The sequence below is a fragment of the Rattus norvegicus genome, chromosome 7, assembly GCF_021556685.1.
Source record: "Rattus norvegicus strain SHRSP/BbbUtx chromosome 7, alternate assembly SHRSP_T2T, whole genome shotgun sequence".
NCBI lineage: Eukaryota > Metazoa > Chordata > Mammalia > Rodentia > Muridae > Rattus > Rattus norvegicus.
In genome coordinates, this window is record NC_141540.1 from 9,222,734 (window position 1) to 9,240,139 (window position 17,406).

At 44.5% G+C, this 17,406-nt stretch overlaps 1 long non-coding RNA gene and 1 pseudogene across 1 annotated transcript; both read right to left on the reverse strand.

The window, feature by feature from the left end:
- Nucleotides 1-1,022: 1,022 nt before the first annotated feature.
- Rrs1-ps16 (ribosome biogenesis regulator 1 homolog, pseudogene 16) lies at nt 1,023-2,120 on the reverse strand (annotated as a pseudogene).
- Nucleotides 2,121-6,232: 4,112 nt separating this feature from the next.
- On the reverse strand, nt 6,233-13,947 carry LOC148004426 (uncharacterized). Its single transcript, XR_015624427.1, has 2 exons — nt 13,674-13,947; nt 6,233-8,253 (listed from the first exon to the last, which is right to left on the reverse strand). It is a non-coding gene; the product is annotated as an uncharacterized LOC148004426 (long non-coding RNA).
- Nucleotides 13,948-17,406: the final 3,459 nt, after the last annotated feature.

Below are 17,406 nucleotides of genomic sequence, written 5' to 3' on the forward strand. Positions count from 1 at the left end.
GGAACTAGGAACTCAGGAAGGTAGATATTGGAGAAGTGATAGTTGATGAAACCATAGAGTAGCAAATGACAATGTATGTTGAACTTTGCTCACTGATGTCTACTTTAATTTTCTGGTTATATGGGAGATTGAGAGGATGCGGGACTTAAACTTTTTTTACTGATGGAAAGGTCAGTTTATTAAGACAAAAAAGACAATGAAACAGGGAAAACATCCAGGACAGAATGTAAAATGGTGTCTGTTGGGTGTGACTGCTCAGTTTTAACCTTAGAACTTGGCCTGTGAGAGTTCCAGTCAGCCTTGCTTAGCTCCATAGTGAATTCCAGTCCAGCATTTGCTAAAAAATAAAACCCATCCCAATTAAACAAAAGCCACTGGCTACAAACAAAATGAAAAGCATTTTCTTGAGTAACTAGGTAAATTACCATTATTAATTACCATTGGTTCCAAATTATTGGCTAAATGCAACATCTGAACTAACACCATGAAGCACTATATTTATACATAGTGCCAAAAGAGTTTTTGAGGTGCCTTTTTATAGCCATTGTAACTTTGATTTTTGCAAGCACACTCCATATCGGTACCCAGGTCACTGGCTTCACATACAACTTCTACTGACAGTAAAAGTTAAAACCAACACCTTTACATACTCGTAATTTCCTGTCATTATCCCTGCTTTGATAAATATAAAAGCTTTATTACAAAAATAAAGCAAAAATATTAAAACCAATCTACTATAACCTCAAAATTTGATCAATCTTTAACCAGCTTCCGAAGTCAAGATAAAAAGGCAGGCCTTAACTTATTTCTGGTTCTCACCATATTATTTCTATAATTCTCATATTCTCAAAATACACCAACTTCTAGTCAGTATCTCCATTAATTCGTAGTCCAGCACTGACTCCAGGGGAGACAAGCCTGTCCCGTCAATGTCAAGCTCATCGAGGACAGCGGCCACATCCTGAACCAGCCTACAGTACTTACAGTTCTAGTTTTTCTGAACAAGTCCAGAGGGGAGTGCACTACTTTTTCATCTTCCCTCCTTGGTATAGCACACCTTTCTTCTTGACACCTAAAGCAGGCAGCCTGGAATGCTTCTTGCCTCCCAAGCCTCCTTTCTTTTTTTCTCCCTGACCTGGCACACCACCCATTCTTTTGCCCAATAACCCTTGTTGGACACTTTTTCTCTTTCCTATCTGGCTCATTATCCTCCTCTTGGCAAACTCCTCTTGGTCCTCTTCCCTCATCAGTTTGTTGGTGGCTAGGGTCACCTCCAGATGAGGCTTCTTGCTGTTCATGATTCAAAGTAGCTCCAAATGTTTATTTTTCTGGGTTGTGAAGTCCCCAAAGAGGGCCTGAAGCTTCTTCTTCTTGACAGAGGTCAGGGTGGGATTTCTCCTTGGGGAGGCACTCCTGGAAGCATCCCACCAAAGCTGTGGAGAACTTAGCCACTTGCATGGTGCGGCCCAGGTAATCCTTACTCTGGTGTCCCAATGGGTGCAGGCTGGCTGATCTGGGTATCTGCATCTTGTGCACAGTGGCCAGGTTCTGCAGATGGTTCAGCTCATTCTTGGCCACGTGTTCTTTCTTGGCCTGAATCCTCTTGGTGAATTGGTCTTCCATGGGGCCAACGCTCCCAGGCACCTCAGTCAGCCACTCCTTAGTGTCATCCTTGGCGAGCTTGTAACCACAACAATATCACCACTGGCTACTCACCCTGTGACACAGGATGTTGGTTCTCTTCTTGGGACGGATGACCTTAATGCACTCAAACTGCTGAAAGCAGGTGAGAGGCAGTGGATGATGCAGAGGTTTCTGCCAGGCCAGGCCTGTGGCAGGCTCCTGAAAGCACACTACCACCACCTCATCCACTTGCTCGGTCAGCAGCTGCCACAGCTTGTTCATGAGAAGCTTTGTGTTTACCACTCCAGAGCCCAAAATTTGGCCTCTTGGGAGGGCCAGGCCTGGCACAGCACCATCAGGGTGTTGCTGTCTGAAACCATCTGGTGGCTCATTTCGAATTCCAGCTCTACCTACTTGTGCAGTAGAATGGACTGGAACTTCTCTGCTTCCTCCTGCTCGGCCTTGACCAGCAGCTCCTCCACACTCTGCACCTCCATTGCTTTTGCTTGAGGCTCAGTTCCCTCACTTTCAAGGACTTTAATTTTTAAGAATGGACAGAAAGTTTACAATTTCATGTTTGCTCTATCTGAGGACCTATGTTGCCAGGACAATGGAGTTTTCATTGCACAAAATGGGATTGTAAGACAGAGATTTCATGAAAACACATGGATGAGTATATTTCAACCATGTCCCCTCTCAAGGCATACTCACTGAAACAATATACTCCAACTTGCATACATTTAAAGGTGTAGGAAAAAGATATTAGCCTCTAGGAAACAGCAAAATCTGTGGGAATTGGGCAATATACAACATGAATGGACCCTGGTCTATACATTTCAGGGTGAAAAATCTCACTCATCCAAGATTTTTGGATCTTTGGGTGTTAAAAAAGATCTTCTACCCATACCACGGCCTTAACCAACTCCCCCTATCCTTAGCAACTGAATTTTAATGAAATAGTGAGAACTCTCTAGCTCTGGAAGGAGTGTGTGTCAATGAGTGTTCCCTTGCTCAAAAGTGAGTCTCTGAAAAAGGCAGTCCAGAAACTGGTCAGTCTGGGTAGAGGTAGTTAGCAAGTAGGTTATGGCATTTCCCAGTGGCAACATTGGTAGTGTCTTCCCTGGAAATTCTCTTATATCTAGAAGAACCCTGGAATATTCTGTGAGTTATCCAGTGTTGTGGTGACACCAAATAACTGCCTGTGCACTATCCCTTCAGAGCCTAATGGATTCAGAAGCAGGCATATTCTCCAGGTTGATCAGTCTATTTCAGAGGGAGAGTCATATACATGCAGAGACCAGAACAAGGCAAAATGAGGCCAACCTTTCATGTTGAAGAACAAGACTAAGGAAATGGTCCTGGGGAAGGCCCAATGTACTGGGCATGGCTAGGGCAGCTTCCTGGAGGTGGTTGGCTTGAGCTGGTCCTTCCAGGAGTAGGACTTATGATTTGGAGACTCAGTTTTCCTAAATGGCCAACCCAGACTCAACAATTTCTGATCAGTATTTTGACAGAGAGCCAAGAATTTATATATGTCAAGTGACTTTCCTTGGAGCTCTTTAATGTCATGGGAAATGTCAAAGAATACCAGAGTGAGCCTCTATAAGTATAACAAAATGTCTCTCTCAGGATAGGCTATTGAAGCACTTCATTCTCAGCAGTGTCCTGTAGGTTACATGGGTAATTGATGCCAAGAGGGATACTCTCCTGGTCATATATCAAGGTCTCAGTTACTTTGTACTTGAACACACATCAAGATGGCAAGCAGTAACTTAAGTAACTTAAGTAACTTATCAGTTACTTTGTACTTGAACACGCTTCAAGATGGCAAGCAGTTTGGACTCAAGGACTTATCAGCCTCACATCAGACATTAGCTGAGAATGTCCTCCAGTTCTTGTTTGGGCTAGCTTTTGCATATCGGTGCCAGAGGGATGGCATTAGGAAATGTGGTATATGTCTCTGGTGGCATATGTCATCATATGGCTATGATGGTTGGGAACAGGGACATAGCTGAATTCGCCTTAAAGATAGCTTTCTTGCTCTGCCAGGGGTTCACTGTGTCTCTAGAACTGTTCATCCTCAGATTTCTGTTTTAGACTAAGCATAGTTTTTCCTGGCACTATGTCCTCATATATGCCAGTTTACTTGTGTTTATCTACCTATAGAGTTTGCTCAGAAGGCATCCTCCCAACCCTGCATGACTCCTTATGAGGAGGAGAGAATGAAGTGTTTGGGGAACCTGAAAATTGCTCTCTACAAGATGCAAAATGAGAGAGAACTCTGGGGAATTCTTTCTTTTTAGCTCAGAAAAGCAACAGGTAGTCACAATGCAAGTTCTTTGTTGACTGTCTTGAGATGTCTGTTAAGTCCATATTTCGTCACATCACAGTAGGCAACAACTCCAGGGTATCCACATAGTGAAAATCATTTTCCTGACTGCATCTTTAACACAGAATGTGAAGTTCAGATAGGAGTGAGATGGGGGCACAGGCTATTTTGATTCCTCCAAAAGTAAATCAAAGCCTGTTGCCTGAATCACAGTCTGGGAATAAGAATAGTAATGTGCAAGATCTCATTGTGTGTTTAAAGAATCCTGGACGGGGGGCTGGGGATTTAGCTCAGTGGTAAAGCGCTTACCTAGGAAGCGCAAGGCCCTGGGTTCGGTCCCCAGCTCCGGAAAAAAAAAAAAAAAAAAAAACCAAAAAAAAAAAAAAGAATCCTGGACGGGTGTTGGCTTGTGGAAATTTCTAGGTGATCTATTTATGACCAATCATTGTTGTAATTGATGTGGAAGTACTTTGGGTTCAATTGGCCCTCTGTAAATCTAAAGAAGCATAATCCCACTTGCTGCCTCTCATTGTGTGACTGTATTGGCAACAGGTTATCACTGTTTTTCTCTGATTTTGTTCATTGTACTTTGAGATAATGCCACATCATTGTATTTATTTGGCATTCTAATTTTATATGAGTGTAGGGGGTGGGGGGTGTTTGAAAGTTTTTGTGTGTATCCCTTAAGATGGGGGATTCTATGGCCTTGATTTTGCTTGAGAATTAGCCTGACTCAATTTCCATGGCATGATAGTGATCAGCCTGAGAGTCTCACTTTGAGCAGTACAATATTTGACCCCTGCTCACATTGAAGGCACATTGGAATCTCCTGGTGTGTGTTATAAATTCTTTTCCCTGATTATGTTCCTTTAGGTTTTCAAGTAGCAATAAATTCTAGGAGTAAAAATTCTCACGTAAGAACAGGAGAATAGTCTTCACAGGTTTAAGTTGGATCCTGGTCTGAGGCAGAGGGTCCTGCAATGTTCTCAAAAAGCTAGTCTATTCTTTCAAGACCCCTTAGGGAGCTCAAGCAGAACAGCTCCCTCTCTTTCATTGCTGGCTGTGCTGTCCCCGTGTCCATTATAAGTTTAATAAGTGACAAAAAGATCCAGAACTAGGGAGTAAGGTTGTGGCATGTCCTAGGCTGAGGTAGTTGAGGATTCAGCCTGAATTTATGTAATCCTTGAATCCTTAGTTCAGAAAGTTATTTGATCCTTGAACCATGCCCTACCACAGGAACAACTTTGAGTCCTAGATGCTCATGATGCAACACCAGCAAGTGATGACCGATGTGCAGAAAATGTGCCAGCAGATCAATGAAGGCTTGTCCAAGTCCAACTCACGGCACAAAATTGATGATACGGGTGAGGGACTAACAGAGTTTGGACCTCAGCACTAGGCACGTAATGTGTCAGCCCATTCTTGTCTTTGAACTAAAGTGAGGATCAGGTTCTATAGTGTTTGATGTGTACCAGGAAGCCAGCCTCTAAGGAAGGCTCTAGGATTTGTAACTTTTATAGATAGTTTGACCAAATGTATAGAGGCAGTGAACTTCTCCAATCATTGTCTTTCCCACCTAAAAATCCTGTAGATAGAAAAGATGTGCACAGTGATGGAGCTATCAAGAAATCTTGATCCTCTGAGGCTCTGACAGGATATATATATATATATATATATATATATATATATATATATATATATATATATATATATATATTCCACATATATATTCCATGAGACACATAGAAAGATTGTATACCTTTTGGCTATATTCTCGTCTCTCAGTGTGTATTTGCCTTCAAGTGACTTTTTAAAAAATGAACATATAAGCACACATAGGGATGATATTCTCTTCTGGGACAAACTTGAATCTTTAGTGTCAGTCAATGAGAAGTACCCTGTCTTCTGGAATGTTGCTCTTTTCATGATTTGACCTGTCCTTGGTTATGCTCCATGGCTACCATGGACTTGGGCTATAATCTAAGGCTGTCTTTGTATCAGGGCCCTAGAAGGAATAATGTACTTGGAGAGGGGGAAAGAGCTTGGATTCTTGCTGGGATTCACCATTTTTTTGTTTGTGGCTTAGTCTCAGGTATTGCTTCCTCTATGTGAGTCTATTCAGCTGAAGCACAATGCCAAAAAAGCATGAAATGAGAACAGAGTATTTCCATGGGATCAGAATACACTGGAAGAGTCCATTAAAGAAACAACAAGGCTCTGTGTGGAATCCAGTGTCCCGCCCTACGTCTCGCCAGCAGGAACGACGCAGCACACACAGGATCCTACTGCCGAAAAGCTTTAATGCGTCTTGAGAGGGAGAGCATAAGCTTACAATGCGGAGACGGAGAGTGAGCAATAACCGTCCCTTATATAGGAAACTATCCTCGCCTAGGACGTGTCACTCTCTGACTGGTCACTGCCAATTATGCCAGATGACGTACCAAAACGTACGTGTCCCTTTGAGTAGGGAAGTTACCAGGCGCCTGCGTATTGCCCTTTTTACTAGGTGCGTTGTGCCGGATGCCGGTGCCATCTTGTAATGGAGTTTGTGAGGACAGCTCCTCACATATGTGAGGACAGCTCCTCACATCTCTGTGAGGACAGCTCCTCAGACAGCTCCTCACATCTCCCCCTTTTCTGGTTTTTTTAAGCAAACAGGACACCCAGATATAGGAGGGTGAAGACAGAGGTCATATCCTCGTACAAAGGTGGCGAACCTGTACAAGAGAGATATCCTTAGGCTCTTGTTGGGACCCAGGGCACTCCCGACCCGTCGCACTGCCATTTTTCGAGGGAGGGAAAACTGGGGCAGAAACCCTCATGTAATATGACATGCCTTCCAGGGAGCATATTTGGTAGAACTTCCCTGTGTGATGCTAAGCTCGTCACCCCTCAGGGGCTGCTCAAGCCGGACACTCTAATCCTGTGCAATGAACCGAGGTTCTAGGAGTGCAAGAGCTGTCCAGCCGGCGACCTGTTGCTTGAGCATGGTCAACCAGATATCGGCTGATGCTCCTTGTTCAAGGGCTACAAGCGCCTGGGCGATCACTACTTTGTCCTTTCCTGTTTGAGATCTCAATTTGCAAAGCAACCAGAGGAGTAACACTAATCCACAGCAGAGGATCACTCCAAAAAGTCCCACTCCCACCCATTCCTTGAAATAAGAGACTGCTGAGGTGATCCAGGACGACAATCCCTCTGTCAAAGACAGGTCCAGTCGGGTAGAATTTACTTGAATGATGGTCGCTCTCAGCTCCCGAAGTGTCTGTTCAAACTCCGAGGTCCAATTCTATAACAGATGCTGTGAAAGACTCTTAGACAGATTAGCAGCTCGGGTAAATTTGTCATATTATATGGAGGTGACACAAAGGCCTGGGAGTTTTTGCTCACAGCCAAGCTGGGCCAGGTGCCATAGAATGACTAATTGCTCTCATACCAGATCTATACGTTGGTTGACAAGCATAAGGCCTCCCTATATCAGAGTATTGGCCGAGGCCTGTCTGTCCCGAGTCACAGAGATGGTGGCCGATAAATCATTGATAGTTTGGGTTGTCTGTACTGAATTTGACAAGGCCAATGCCGAGGCAGTAACCGAGGCAGCGACTGCTGTCATAGCAATAATGCCAGCAATAATTGCAGAAGTACCAAAATCTCTTTTTCCTCTAAATAAGGTCATGGTCCCCGGGGCATCAACAGGGATCGGGATAAAGTGAGGCATGCGGGTAACTACTGCGATATTTTATATGAGTAGCTGTCCAGACAGAGGCAGCAGGTTTGATGTTCCCCATCCAGGAAAATGACAACCGTCCCTTTTCGCCCTTTCCTCCAAGTAGCATCGCCATGGGCGTAAGATCAGTGCAGCTACCATTAACGCAATGTAAGGCCACCACCAGAGAGAACTGTGGCGTTAGCCACAATGTCCTCCTTACCAGTTCCCCATGTGGCCTCCCTTAACCAAGCAGAAGATTGATTACATAACATAATGCAAGGGAGATCAAAAGATGTTTTGTTCAATATGCCAAAACAAAGGCTGCCCTTAAGGGGAATAGTCCTATTTTCTTTTAGTCGTTCAACCTGTGGATCCTTAGGTAAATAGGCCAACCCTAAATCCCTGTTAGTGGTACATCACCAGCATCGGGAGTGGAAAGGTTGACATTATTCCCCATCGTAGCTCGCCCTGCACAGTTGCTGGCATCCATGGAAGAAGAGTGAGGAGGTGCAGGAGTCCCAGTCCCTTCTTGATCACTTGCTGTGATGCTCCAAGTAAGTCTTCCTGGGATCCATATGGGATTTTCATTGTCCTGTGGAAAAACACAGACAGCTCCCCTGGATCTTATTAAAACAGGATCCAGGCCTTTCCATTCATTTGTTAATACATCCTTCCATTTGACTAATTCTTTTGTCCTCTTGGGCTCTGAGCAATGTCGCTCAGCCGCTGTTTGTCCAGCTTCATCAAGATTTAAAAAATTTAAGGTAAAATGGGCCAGAGCAGTGGCCACTCGGGGTGTTGGGGGGAGTTCTATCATAATTCCCCTTCTTTGTTTTATTAAATATGATTTGAGCGTCCGATGAGCACGCTCTATGATTCCCTGTCCTTGAGGGTTGTAGGGCAGGCCCAACAGGTGGGTAACCTGCATCTGAGCACAAAACTGACGGAATTTTTAAGATGTGTAGGCGGGGCCATGGTCAGGTTTTACACATTTTGGCTTTCCCCAAGCACTCCATGCTTCAAGGCAGTGCTGAATGACATGTGTTGTTTTTTCTCCTGTAAGTGGGGTGGCATGTAGAATGCCAGAACATGTGTCTATAGATACATGCACATACTGTAATTTTCCAAAAGTAGAATTATGAGTAACATCCATTTGCCAGATTTGCAATGGCTGTATTCCTCTCGGGTTGACCCCGATGTGAGGAACTGGGAGGAACTGGCAGCACTGTTGGCATTGGGTGACTATATCACGTGCCTCTTTTCTAGTTATAGAGAAGCGGCGGCGTAAAGTTTCTGAGGTGACATGGAAATTGCCATGAAAGGCTTTAGCGGCCTCTAAAGGAGAGGCCAGGGCCACAGCTATCATTTTTGTGGCTTTGTCAGCCAAATCATTCTCTGAACTCATTGGGCCAGGGAGTCCAGAATGGGCCCGTATATGAGTAATGTATACAGGGAATCTTCTATTTAATAGGATAATTTGGATTTTTCGGAAAATATCTGCCACCTTACTAGTGGTTTTAATTATACCGGTGGTTTCAAGAATACTAACAGCATTAACCACATAGGAGGAATCTGAAACAATATTTAGAGGAACCTGGAATTTTTCAATGACCTCCATGACCACTAGGCATTCTACCACTTGGTGTGAGGTTTCAAAATATTGTCGTGAGAATACTTGGGAGTTTACCACATATGCTCCCACCCCTGTTTTTGACCCATCCGTATACACCATTATCCCCTCCTTTAGTGGTCTGTGGGATGTGATGCGAGGGAAAACAATAGGTTGTGATCTTGCAAAACACAATAGGGGGTGTTTAGGATAATGATTATCTATCTTCCCTGTAAAGGATGTGAGCAGCACTGCCCAATCATCAGAGGTAGCGGCTAGAGTTTGGACCTGGTAGGGTGTATATGGGATAATCAAGGATTGGGGTGGAGTCCCAAAATGACAGATGGCAGCTTTTAGGCCCTTAATAGCCAGATGTGCTACTGCAGCTGGATACCAATCAATAATCTTCACAGGGGAAGCATGTGGATGGATCCATAACAGTGGACCTTGTTGCCATAAAACGGCAGTGGGTAAATCCTTGGTGTCTAGTACACAGAGTGAAAAAGGTAGAGACCAGTCAATGCATTGCAATTGGGCCTGTTTTATGGCATCTTCTACTTTTAGTAAGGCCTTGGTTGCAGCGGGAGTTAGCACATGAGGGGAGGTGATGTGGCCGTCCCCTTCCAATATTTCGAACAAAGGTTTTAATTCCGCGGAAGGGATTTTCAAAAATGGTCTCAACCAGTTGATATCTCCCAAGAGCTTCTGAAAGTCATTAAGAGTATGGAGGTGGTCTCTACTGATTTCCAGTTTCTGGGGTATAATCTTATCAGGGAAAATAATGGATCCTAGAAAATGACCTGTGTCAGCAATTTGGACCTTTTCTGTAGCAATATGTAAGTCCCATTGTTTAAGGGTTTTTTGTAATAAGGAATAGGCTTGTTTGAGTAATTCTAAATCTTTATGACACTTCAATATATCATCCATGTAATGGATTAACAGTAAATTTGGATAGGTCTCCCTGACTGGTTTGAGGGCTTCCTGAACATATAACTGACACGTCGTAGGGCTGTTGGCCATGCTCTGAGGTAGGACCTTCCACTGGTATCTTTTATCAGGTTCAGTATGATTAATTGATGGGACAGTAAAAGCAAACCTGGGCCTATCTGGGGGGTAAAGAGGAATAGAGAAAAAACAATCCTTGATATCTATTATTACCAAATTCCAATCTTTTTGTAGGGCCGAGAGTATAGGAAGGCCCCGCTGAATGGATCCAAGGGATTCCATCTGATCGTTAATGGCCCTCAAGTCATGGAGTAGTCGCCATTTTCCTGATTTTTTTCCTTATTACAAAAATTGGGGTGTTCCAAGGAGAAGTGGAGGGCTCCAAATGTCCCAATCTTAATTGTTCATCCACCAGTCCTGTAGCTGCCTGTAATTTCTCAGAGGTTAATGGCCATTGGGGAACCTACACCGTGTCCTCCGTCCTCCATGGTATGGGTCGTGCTGCCCCAATGGCGCCTAGGAAAAACCCAGGCCTTGTTTATGGGGGTTGGCGATCGGTTCAATGGGCGTGAGACAACCCTTTTCTAATCGCCCTAGGCCTTTCCCTTCCGTATAGCCCATCCTTGACATCATGTGGGCCACTTGTGGGGGGTATTCATTAGATAAGGTCAGTCCCATGGTTTGCATAACATCCCTCCCCCAAAGATTAACAGGCAGGGGAAATACATAAGGAATAAATTGTCCCTGTCGGCCATCGGCAGTTGTCCAAGTTAGAGTGGCAGAGCTGATCATAGGGCATAACTGGTAGCCTAATCCTTGTAGTGAGTGAGAAGATTTTGTGGTAGGCCATGATTGAGGCCACCATTTTGAGGAAATTATACTTTTATCAGCCCCAGTATCCAGTATGCCTTCGAATTTCTTTCCATTAATTTCTAAGCTCAATTTTGGGCGGCTGTTAAGGTGAACCACCAAATATGCCGAATCATGACCAGTGGACCCCATGGGTCCCTTGGTATCCTGTATCGTGGCCTGGGAGCACGGAAGGAGTAATAACTGTGCTATTCTATCTCCTTTACTTATGGAAAAAACCCCATCGGGACTTGAACAAAGAAGCTGAATATTAAGAGAGCGCTGAGCTTCAACAAGGGTTGGATGGACTATAAGTCCTTGTAGGGCGAGAGATCCTCTCCCAAGGACAAGGCCTATGGTTCCCGGGGGTAGAGGCCCCACAGTCTGAGCAGGAATTGGCTGAATGCCCATCTGGGGCATTAGAAAGAAGACTGAGGCGGCACGCAGGTCTAATTTTGTGTCGCCTCTTGGGGGACCTCCTCTGCCGGGGTCGTGGCCCTGTGAAAGCGGTTCCCATATCTTTGAGGGCCCTGGGACCGGGGGCCCACCAGCCCGTTTTTTGACATCTCATTAGGTCGAGTCTCCAAAGGAGGGAGTAGTTTGCCTTTAATGTCTCTCACTGATCGGCACTGGTCAGCCCTATGGTAGCCTTTGCCACATCGGACACAGAGGGTTGCAGACCCCCTGTCTCTTTTTGTCATCCTGCAGTCTCTTTTTAGATGGCCTGTTTTCCCACATTGCAAGAATGATCTTTTATCCGTCTCTTTAACGGGGCGTCGCTGGAACTGGAGAATGGCAGCCTCCAGGCCTGAGTTAGTAAGGGGCCCTCCAAGTTCCCTGCAACCTCTAAGCCAATCCTGTAGCCCTTTGTTTCTTCGGGGGCTATGGCTTTCGGCACTCCTGGGTGGCTTGCTCAAAAACAAGCTGTTCTATTAGTGGTGCTGCTTGTTCAGGATCGCCAAAGATTCGTCCTGCAGCCTCTGTCATTCTAGTTACAAAATCTGAGAAATTTTCCTGGGGTCTCTGAACGATTTTTGTAAGTTGATTATCAATCCCTCCTCTCCTGGACAGTGCCTTCCAGGCTCTAATAGCCATGCTGGAGACCTGAGCATAGGCGCCCCAGTGGTAAGCAGACTGATCAGCTGCAAAGTGGCCCTGTCCTGTTAAGAGTGCGAAAGTCCATTCTTATTGCTCAGGTATTAAGGCCGTAGCATTCGCTCTGGCCTGTGTTTGGGCTGCCTCATACCAGAGCGCTTTCCATTCCATGTATTGGCCCATGCTGGCAAGGGCTGCCTTAGCAATCATCTGCCAATCAGCTGGTGTCAATGCTGTCATGGCCAACCTGTCGAGTTGTGTTAGAGTAAAGTTGGCCGTGACTCCATACTTTCTAACTGATTCCGCTAATTCCTTAATCTGATTATATTCAACAGGAGCATGGACCCGTCCTCCCTCCGGAGTCTCAAAGATAGGAAATGTCATACTCAGCTTTCTTCTCACCCTCTCGGGGACTAGTAAGAAGGCGCGTGAGCGTGTCTCATATGGAGGAGGCGCCGTTGGTGGTGGCCACGCTAGAAGGCTTCTATTACTTCCGCTACATTCATCGGGGTAATATCTTTCCTCCTCATATTTAGCTGCTTCCTCATCTAGCTCAGCCTCCTCCTCTGAGTCTAAGGTTTTATTTTCAGAGCTTTCAGAACTGTCGAGGTTCAGCGCTTCTAGCTCTTTTACAGGGTATAGGCTGGCTCCCCCTCCTGGTTTATGTGTAGAGGAGGAAGTGCTGGAATCTGAAAATTTCAACGCTCCCTTGTCTGTGAACTTACCGGGAGGGCACTTTTTCTTTCTTAGGATGTCTTTTTTCTTGCTCGCGCCCAACCTCTCACTACGTTCGGTTTCTGACAGACTTTCCCGGACTACCTCGAGAGTGGCCTGTCCTTCTACTACTGCTGCCTTACACGTTTCATCCTTTAAACAATTCTTAACCAGCTTCTATATAGCTTTGGTCCCTAGGCGCAGATCCTCTTCCACCAATTTTCTGTCAAGGTCTTTTCCAAGTTTGTTCCATGAGGCAATCGTAAACGAGCCTGAACAGGCAAACCAAGGCACCACCCTCTCCACCTCCTTCACAAAGTTTTTAAGTGTTCCTCCTCCAATTTTGATGTTCCTCTGCTTTAACACTGTTTCCAAGGCCGTGACCACAGACTGTGAGGATCCCATGATGGGCCAGGAACGCCAGCGGCTTATCTACGTCCATCTGACAAGGAGTGAGGTGAAAGGGTAGAGACGGACAAGCTGCTCTCTTATGTACAGGAGTCTTACACGCGCCTCCCCGGACGGTGCCGCTTATCTACGTCGGCCTTATCGCGTCCTTGTTCCTCAACAGTCAAAATCGAAAGTAAAAGGGAGCTGCGCGAAGCTCACTTATATACGAGAGACTGAGACGCGCCTTCAGCTGCTGTGATCGTCCTTTTAACAGCGAAAACGGTGAAAACAGAACATAAAGAGTAGGGTGGCTCCCAGGACAAATACTATAGCCTCAACAAATCCTTCCCAAGGTGGTGACAACCCCAGACCAAAGTCCAAGAGAGGGCTGCCTCTCCGAACGTATCTACCTGCAGTTCTGAATCCTCCTTGTCGCCAAGGGATCTCCGAAGGTGCTGACGATGGCGAGGTCTTTCCCGGGTTTTCAGCACCAGATGTCCCGCGCTACGTCTCGCCAGCAGGAACGACGTGGCACACACAGGATCCTACTGCAGAAAAGCTTTAATGCGTCTTGAGAGGGAGAGCATAAGCTTACAATGCGGAGACGGAGAGTGAGCAATAACCGTCCCTTATATAGGAAACTATCCTCGCCTAGGACGTGTCACTCTCTGACTGGTCACTGCCAATTATGCCAGATGACGTACCAAAACGTACGTGTCCCTTTGAGTAGGGAAGTTATCAGGCGCCTGCGTATTGCCCTTTTTACTAGGTGCGTTCTGTCGGATTCCGGTGCTATCTTGTAATAGAGTTTGTGAGGACAGCTCCTCAGACAGCTCCTCACATCTCTGTGAGGACAGCTCCTCGGACAGCTCCTCACAATCCAGTATGAAAATCTATGATGCATTTAACAAGCAGCATCAGGTAGGATGAATGAAGCATCAAGGGCAGGTTGTCCTGATATCTAACCATAATCCAAGCAAACCAATTTAACCACTCTCCAAATTATCCAGACATTCTCCTATGTCTCATACAGTTATTCATTTCTTTGACCATTTACAAAACTTTCTGTGGTGTTAGCCACATGCAAGAAACTGGAAGACTGACAACCAAATCCTCCTGCTCAACTAGAAACTGTATTTCGTTAAGGGGGATTTGTTGATAACACATTGCACACTTACATGCCATTATGCTAGAGGGATGCCATGTGGTAACCTCCTTTGTAGTGCACAGAACTAATTAGAGTTCAATTAAATTGCCGAAAGAATGGCTAACATTGTCAGTTTTAATGGGGATTGTGTCCTTTCTCTCCTTTTCCTGTACATTACAAGATGGTACCGTCTAACTGCCCAAATCATGGTTTATAGTGATAGAGCTTTAGAGGAAGTTTGTCAGTCCTGTTTTATGTCAATGTTCTAGAGTTCTTTCCTGTAGCTTATATCTAGACCTGACTAGATGAACAAGGATGTAAGAAAGGCTTCCCTCAGGGTGAGGGTTTGTGTGAGATATGGGAGGATTGGAGGGAAACAGTTGTCCAACTCTCTGAAGCTAGTGTGCTCAAGAAGTGTGTTCCTTATACAGGTTTACTTTATAAGGGATGAACAGCATTGCCTAAGCTCCCACTTGAAACATTTCCTTTGCCTAATCTGTATTCAACAACTGTTGCTCCGGCATGATGTCCTCCTCTGCCACTCCCATCCTCGACCAGCAAGGAAGACATGACCAGAGGAGATCATCTTCAAGCAGTTTACTCAGGAAACTTGATACAATCTTCTGACCCCAGGGAACCCCCGCACCACACTTAAATATCTAGCGCTGGCCAATCCTAGCAAGCCACGTGGGTCATGCAGATAGGCTGTCACTATGTGGAAGCTAGCAGGCCAGGCAGGCATAGCCAAATAAGGGCTTGTTTACTAAAAGGAGGGCTCACCGTTGGGAGGGTGGAAGACAGAAACCAGCGCCATCTTTGAGGCGCGGCACGTCGCAGCTCCCTACACTCCTCACTCTTTTCTGCTTTTCACTTATAATTTCTGTTTTTGTGTCTGTGGGCACAGATATGTGTGAGCATGTTTATGGCTAGGGTGGATATTTGTACATTGGGAGTTGCTTGTTTTAAGTGTGTTTGATATGGGTGCTTATATATAAAAGTGTGTGTATATGTGTATGTGTTTGTGCATGTGTGTGTGTGTGTATGTGAGGTCACGAACTGTTGGTTTCTGAACACACACACAGACATAAATATATAAATATATATGTATATATACATATATACATATAAATGTGTCTAAGTCTATATGCACATATATACAAACATGTAATATAGATAGATAGATACTCATAAGAACAAGAGGAAGCAAAATGTATCCATTCATATTTTAAACTGTTCTTAATGGGATCTTGATCACTATTGAAACTATTTGTAGTAGGAAAATTATTCATCAACATTGACATTACTTGGAGCAAAACACAGGAGTGGGGTACAGGGATGTGAGGAGAGGCTATGCAAAATCCATGTACCTGAGTGTCGAAACTGCTGACTAATGGCTGTTCTGCCTTCTTTGCTTTTGGTGTATAGTGAGTGAACACTGAAAGGTCATGTGGCTTGTCGTATCTTCTCAACATCCTAGTTATTTTAATCATTACCTGCTACCACTTTCTTTCCAGATTGGCCTAAACATGGCTCAATACACCTTGACTTTGGAGTTTGTCCTGGAATTTGTTATTTGAAAGATTAATTTGCTTATATTTGAATCTGCAACCAGAAGATGTCCAGGAGTTATGCTGAGGTGTAATCACATCTTTGCCTCAGACAGAACCTTAGGCTCAAAATAGTCTAAAGCAGTTATCTTGTGTTGGGTCTGTGGCACTATTGACTATTGTCATTCAAAATCATTTGATCTGAGTGAAAATCATCTTTAAGGGGGGTTTACAAAAGTGATGACCCTCAGACATTGCTGGGGTTGTGAGATGGGTAGCCCTGTGAGAAGCCATGTACAACTCTTCTGAAAGTTCAACATTTTGACGCAGGGATTCTAGAACAAGAAATAGATGTAAGTAGAGAAACAGTGTCAAATTAGTGTTGTAGTGGTCCACCTCAGTGCAGCCCTAAAGTAGAATTATCCAGATGTCTATGAGTCAGAAAGTGAAAAGGTACAATGTTTTCCAGTCCTTCCTTGGAGTATTGCTGAGTTTGATGGTACATGCCACCATATGCCACTGAATTAGTAAGCCTTATCTTACTTATCTGACAGTATCCCATTACAAGTCAGAGTTCTACTTTGGATTGTGGTTAAGATTTCCTAGTTGTTTGTGCTAATAGTTTTGGTTCCCGTGTCAGGTAGGGTATGGTAAAGGGAGCTCCTACTAGAAAATGCTGCTCACTTTGCATCCATTGGGAAACAATGAGCAAGATGATAGAAGAGGCTCATCTGCTACAACCCAGTGTTCTATTCCCTGATATTAAGCCTACTGTGCACAGCCTCGTTAACTTGCTAAGCAGGCTTGGCTAACAGGTCAAGATGCCATATTTCTAACTTCTGATTTTCAGGGGAATGCACTTTATTGACTGAGCTGTATTTAGGCTCTGCTCACTATGTACTTATCCCATTCAAAGTTTTCTTTTTATTTTCTTATGCAACATTAGTAGCCTGGGATATCTCTTATATTACCATTGACTTGGAAACTAACCACATTCTGCAAATTACTCCGCTTGTATGTTTGAATAAATGTATTTGGGTGTGTTCAAAAGTGTGTATGTCTGGGTGTCTGTCTGTCTGTCTGTGTGTCTGTGTGTCTGTATATATGCATGCCTCCATGAACAATATAATCTTCTAATGACTAGGATGAGGAGAGAATATAAGAAAGGCCACACACACACACCTGAAGCAGAAAGAACTGGACACTGAGCAAAAGGTCTTGGCTGAGAAGATGCAGCATCATTTTGGTGTCACTGAGATGAATTAAAATCACAGGATGGGAGGACCCATGTAGATTACCTGTACTTGTAAACTGTCTTTTTGTGTATCGGACTTTCTACATAGTTCTCAGCATCTCTTAGGTAGGAGCACCTCAGAATATTGTTCTGGTCCATTTTAAATGAAATTCTGTCCATGAAGTATATGTTATCCATAGAGATTCTGGCTATTG